Source organism: Desmodus rotundus, chromosome 12 (genome assembly GCF_022682495.2).
Source record: "Desmodus rotundus isolate HL8 chromosome 12, HLdesRot8A.1, whole genome shotgun sequence".
Classification (NCBI taxonomy): Eukaryota; Metazoa; Chordata; class Mammalia; order Chiroptera; family Phyllostomidae; genus Desmodus; species Desmodus rotundus.
The window spans coordinates 7192502-7199003 of record NC_071398.1 but is presented as its reverse complement, the minus strand read 5'-3'; positions in this window follow the sequence as shown (position 1 = coordinate 7199003).

The following is a 6502-nucleotide window of genomic DNA, read 5'->3' as shown; positions in this document are numbered from 1 at the left end:
CTGTGGGTGGTGGGACAGGAGGCTGGGAGTCCAAACCCCTGGCGACTTTCTTAAGCTTCTCCCAGGCCTTGGGGCCAGTCAGGGAAGGCCAGGGAGGGCCTTCGCTCACATTCTACTCTGGTACCAAGGACACCTTGTCAGCCTACAGGGGTTTCAAACTCGTTTTCACCAGGGGCCATCAGCCTCGAGGTTGCCTTCAGAGGGCCGAATGTAATTTTAGGACTGTATACATGTAACTACTCCTTAACAGTTAAGCGAGAGCTTGGCATTGCCACCAGGTAAAAACAAGGCAGAGGGCCGGATTCGGCCCGCGGGCCTTGTGTTTGCCCCCTGTGGCCTAGCATCTGCAGGTATGATCTTTTGCTTCTCGATTCGGAGCCCAGATGGAAGCGCTACGTGGCAGCAGCGCGCCTGGGTTGGGGGCGTGCTTGCGGAGAGCCAGCACAGGCACTTCCCTGGGGAGGCAGAAGGCCTCTGTGTCCACCGGCTCTCTCCGGCCACGCGGCCGGGGGCAGTCACGTGCACCCAGCACACTGCAGGCACTGACATGCATGTGCACACACTTCATGTAAATGCACATTTACATGTAAGTGTGTGCATGTCTAAGTATGCCCATGTAGGTATGTGTAGGTGCATGTCCAGGTTACACCTATGTGTGTACACATAAATAAGTATCTTTATTTTATATAAATGTAATAAAGAGGGTGTTGGACTAGTTGAGGCCCCACAGCCCTGCCAGCTGGGCCACGTTAGGGGGCAGGAAGATGGCAAGTCAGAGAGATTAAGAGCACAGGCTGGAACCAAACTTCCTGGGTTCAAATCCCAGCCTCACCACCTAGTAAGTTACTTCACCTCCGTGTGTCTCCATTTCCCCCAGCTGTAAAGGGGATAATAATGCTGCCTCAGCAGCTTCTTGGGAGGATGCAGTGAGGTGAGATTTGTGAAGCTCTAGGAAGTGGAACTGGCGTGGGAGAAGCCCACATGTCTGCTGAGGAAAGGCCAGCTTGGTGTGCTGGCCTTGTCCAAGGTGCTGATGCCCCTGAGGCCTCAGGCCTGGGCCCCTGGCTGGTGAGCCTGGGGCGGATGGTCCCATTCCCTCTTTGAACAAAGCCAGGAGCTCCCTGCGTTCTGCGTCCCTTCCAATTCTAAAACTCTAGTGGGGTCTTTATGAATGTAATTGTCTAGCCGACCACGCTAACCCTCTCTCGGACACTCCACAGTTGCGTAACTCATGTGAAACGTCAGCGCTGCCGCGTCCTTCCTCCTCTCCGAGGTCCGGCCTCTCCCTTCTCTCCACTGATAGGGTTTTGTTACTGTCGGGTGACTAGAGATGGAGGTCAGGGGTCAGTGGCAACCCCTGGTGCAAGAACAGAAATTTAGAGGGACCGGAAATGATTTTGGGGTGGGCAGCAGGCAGATGCCTTGCGGTCCGGCTGACTGTGGCCTTCAGGTGTGAGTCCGGCCCACTGTGGCTGTGGGCTGGGCTCGCTTCAGGCCTCCCCCCCTCTGACACCGAGTCTGCCCGTCCTAGCTTGGGACTCGGGAGTAGATGGCACCTGAGGTGGCGTGGGTGTGGGGGCTGTACTCTCTGTAAAGCCGTCCTGAACAGCAGAAGCATCGGGTCTGTGGCCCTCACTGGGGTCTCCTTTGGGGACAGAGAGAATCTTTCTTGATTTTCTGAAAGCCAGCCCCTTGCCTTCATGCCCAGCTAGTCTGGCCCAGCTCAGCCCCTCCCAGGCCTGAGGCTGATACACAGGCGCCAGTTAGTTGCCAGCTCTTTCAGAAGCGTCTCCTCCTCTGGGTCACAGCTGAGATCAGGGCCTGCCTGAGACGTGACCCAGCTGGAGAAGCATGTCCCTCGCCAGCAGCCTAATGGGGGTGACAGTGGAGGGCGTGTGGGGCAGCTGTGTCCTGCTGGAGGTTGGCCGCTGCCTGGCCAGGCCTGTGGAGGCTGGTGTGTCCTGGGGCTTGAACTTCCTGCCCACGTGGTCACCTGCACTTAGGCCTCAGGAGACTCCGAGTTGACCACTCTGACCCCAACCCAAACCTCAGGGACACTGTCCTAAGGAGGGGACAAGGGGACAGACACTGTTTCAGTGACGTGAAAACAGTAGTTGCTGGGCCGCCTCTGAATTGGCAGAAGGGGTCGGAGGGAGAGGAAACAGACGTGCGTGTCTGATAATGGGCTGCAGGACAGTGTTCACAGTCCCCCTCCCCCTCTCCCCACGAGGTGGTTCCGTGGTCTCTCCACCGTGGCAATGGTCCCCTGAGGCAGCTCAGCCCCTGGCCCGAGTTTTGCCGTGTGAGCGATGGAGCCCGGCTGTGGACCCAGGCCCTGCAGTTCCAGAGCGGCCGTCCTCGGCGCCCTGTGTCTCGCGCCTCCCGATAACACTCCCCACGTGGTCTTCTTCCCACCCCTCCGAGAGAAAAATGCGTGGGAGGTCTCATGTAACTTTCTCCAAGATTCCACAGCAGCAAGTGGTAGAGCTGGGGTTCAAAGCCAGGTCTAGTCTGACTCCAAACCCTTTGTTCTTGCAACCAAAGCAGGGCAAACCACAGGTCAAAGGCCCACGCCATTTTCCGAATGCAGCTCGCTTCGGCCACAGGAGCAGAGAGAGGTCCGGGCTGGGGACGGAGGCTGCACAGGGCATGTTCGCCAAACCCTCCCTGCTCAGAAGGTACAGGATAAACAGAGGCATCGACTCCCAGCTGGGACTATCAGGTCTGCCCGGAGAGGTGGTCATTCACATCTTAGTGTGAGCTGGTCAGTCCCCGGCTGTGCCAGCTTCCTGAGAGTGTCTCAGAGAGCCAGTGACCCAAAGGACTTCACAGAACCACCTAACCCAGCCCTCTCATTCTGGTGACAGGGAAACCAAGGTTTGATGATGCCTTTTCCAATGTGACTCAGTTGCCACATTAGAGTAGCCAGTCCCAGGGGGGCTCTGGGAGTCCAAAACATTTCCACAGCCCCGACTCCCAATGCATCCAGACTCACCTCGACTGCCCCACCGGAGGCTGTACAACAACGTGGCCTTCCCAGTCCCCACAACAAGCCCTCACTGCATGTCCTAGTCTTCAGAGCCTGCTGTCCTTTCCGACGGCTCTGGGGAACCCCTCAGGAACCCCCTCATGCCCACAGACTTTGTCCTTGAGGGCCGCTGTGACTTTGAATGGGTCACGTCTCAACCCCAGCCCTCGATTTCCTCATCTGTCCCGTGGGCAGATTGTTCTTGCGGCTGCCTCGCTTGAGGATGACAGTCAGGAAGACAAACGACAGATTTGATGCGGGGTGGGTTAAAATGACAAGTCCATGTAATGCAGGGAGATGGGGAAACTCAGCCCTAGAGACGAGAAAGCAAAAGTAGACTAGGAGCTATGTGCCGCTGGGTCTGCACTTTCCATTTAAGTATAAATGTATCCATCTCAGCGAGGGTTACAGGTTTCAACGCCTTCATTCTCCTGCTCCATGGGTTATTAAAAAAGTTATTTAGGGGAGAGGTAGGCCGCTCCGACCAGAAGCTCTTCTGTACTCGCTGGGGGCTGGTCACAGACAAACCTAAAAAACTTGTCGCGTTGTTACCTTCTGGCAGGAAGAACTCCACCAGCAGGTACCCGGTACAGGAATAGCCTTTACTATTCTGTGCAGTTACATTGTTACATCTCCACCAAGAGAACAGCTTGTAAAATAGATGCACACTAAACAGAGATCTGCACAACACTGGGACGGTCCCTGACACAGAGAGGGTGCCTCAGCAACAGTCCTTATTTACACAGAAGTGGGGGACCAGAGGGATGAGGGCAGGCACCCCAAGAGCAAGTTCATGTGCACCGGTAGTTGGGCGGCTTCTCCATGGCTGCAGTCTGCTGCCCCGTGGGGCCGGGGACTTCTAGGATCATACCAACAGGCTTACTTCACAATCCTCAAAACGGAAGGGTGGGATTTCATTTTTTAAATACCAAGCGTTTCTGGCACCTGTTGGAGACAAGTTGGAGGAAGACAAAGTACTGAGTGTCCAAAAAAAGCCACCAAAGTTCTGGAGGCCAGAAATCTGACATTTCGGTGCTGCACGAGTTATTAGTCACCAGGTCATTCTGGAAAGCCCTACGGTAAATGATGAGATTCCTTCCTTGTAAATTTAGCACAAGAACATTGTCAGGGAGTTGTGACATTTTTTACCTGGATGGGACCTCTGACTGACTGTCCAGTCCAGCCCTGCTTTTACAGGCGGAGCATGTGGAAGTTCAGAGGGATGACACCGCTCTCCCTGGCAATGCCAAATGCAGTGCCGTTCCCGCCGCTCCCTCTCTGTTCCTCTCCACTCCATGGCATTCAAAGGAAACAACTTCATTACTGAAAAGTGACTTCTTCAGTGGGGACGTTTCAGTCTCACCAGGGCTGCAGAATGGATCCTACGCAAAGAGACTGGCTCCCACCCGGGCAGCAACCCTCTCCGAGAACTAAGGCAGCTTTGGGGACTTTTATTCAGCAGGATACTTGGCAAGAGTTGGCCACCCCCTTCTCCTTGGGGTCCCTCGCCTCTAGAATGAAGACCAGCTAACAAATGAATGCTCATGTGCTAGACGATGAGTCGATGTTAACGTGATTGTCTTAAACAAATATTGTACATTTATGGAAAATAACGATTCTCTTGCAATCTTGTAACATATCAAAAGTGTCATATATAGTACACAGGAGTGCCCTTATCCCGGGTAACCTCTGTTATCCAAAAAAAAGAAAAAAGAAAAAAAAGCGGGCCACAAAAAAGAAGTCAAGCATTATTTATGACAAAGCATAAGAGATGTAGGTGGACGATGAGCCCAGAGGTCTCCCAGCACCTCCCTCCACGAGGACTTCCAAGGACTTGTGGGTCCCCCCCACCTCCCCAGGGGCCGGGGCCAGGGGCCAGCTTCCCCCCACTGCAGGCTCAGGAGCCGACTCCCTCCGCCAGGCAGCACTGTTATGTTGGTTTGGCGCCAGCTCAGCCAGCACCACATCCCGATTCGCATCTTGGGACACACGTCTGCAGGCGGAAGGGTCACGAGCAGATGGCAGAGGAAAAAACCGCAGGCTCTCTCTGAAGTGCGTCCCTTTTCTGACACACACTGGCTTCTCTGATGCTCTCGTTTCAGCCAAGTAGATGCAGCTTTCCCATCCCACTGTTTCTGGAAGGTTCTTTCATCCGACGGGAGCAGCTACCTCATTTCCTCCCGGCAACCAGCTGGAGGAGGATAAAGGACATCCTCTCCCCTCTTCCCTCTGTCCAACACCCCGTTCTTTGCTCAGAGACACGCCCCGGCCCCCGTGTCTGCAACTTTGTGTATTTGTAAGGACAGCCCTGGGTGGGTGAACCCTATCAAGCGGGGAATTGCGAGGTGCTCCAGGCGGAGAGCCAGGGGATCTGATGGGAGGGTCCGACTGAGTGTCGGAAGTGCTGGGCCTTGGTTTTCTCATCCGGGGAATGGGGAGGCAGAGCCAGCCCCGTGACCTTTGCTGGGCAGATGGGAGGTGGCGAGGGTGAAAGTGTTTGGTAAAACTATTGTGACAGCTAGAGAGGCATTGTCGTTCCCGGGTGGATTTGCCGTCCCTTGGGGATTCCATCCATGCTGACCACCCTGCCCTGGCAGCCCAGGCCCCCACCCTGTCGTTCCACTCGCCATGGGGTGCTCCTGTGTGGGCTGCCTCAGACTTGGAGCTGCGGTTTTGATATGGAAAGGTCAGAAGTCTCCTGACCCTGACCCAGCAGGAACTCCCACAGCCACAATAAGGGCTCACAGGCACAGATTTTCCACGTGGGCCTAAGAGACTCAAACCATAAACAGAAACCCCAAGGAGTTGCCACCAGCTTAACCAAATTATGAATCATTTCTCCGAAGGAGCTGAAACTACCCACTGCCGCCACCAGAGGCCGCCACTTGCAAGTGTCTCTTGGAAGTCAACCTAGAAATTCTCTTCAACTTCCAACCTGCTCCATCAGCTCTGAACATTGTCCCCTCAACCTGCGAGACCAGGTTGCTATGCGCTTGGTCCCACCCTGCCCTCCATGTGCCATGATGAGAGACATGGGGAGTTTTCAGGGACAGCTCCCCATCAGCTGAGACCCCCAGTCCAAGCTGGGTGGGGTTTCCAGGGAAAGACTTGCAGGAACCAGTGGGCAGCACAGAAGCAGATGGCCTGTCCGGCCGCTCTTGGGCACCCCCCTCGCGTGAGGACAGCAGAGGGTCCAGGGCACACATCCATGTCTGGCCTCCCCCGGTTCCTGACCCAGCGTCCCAGGAAGGTCCCAGGAGCCACAGATGGGCTCCCGGGCTCCGTGTTCCCGACAGAGAGAGACCTCAAGTGAGCCTCTCTGGCACTTCCGCAGCTGCCTGCTGGACACACACGAACCCTCCACCCCCCAGACGCTGGGAGACTGTTCCGGAACACACAGGTCTGACTCAGGTCAGCCAGAGTGAACACTAACTATGAAAGTTTCTGCTCGAGACCCCCCAAGCATCTCTCCAC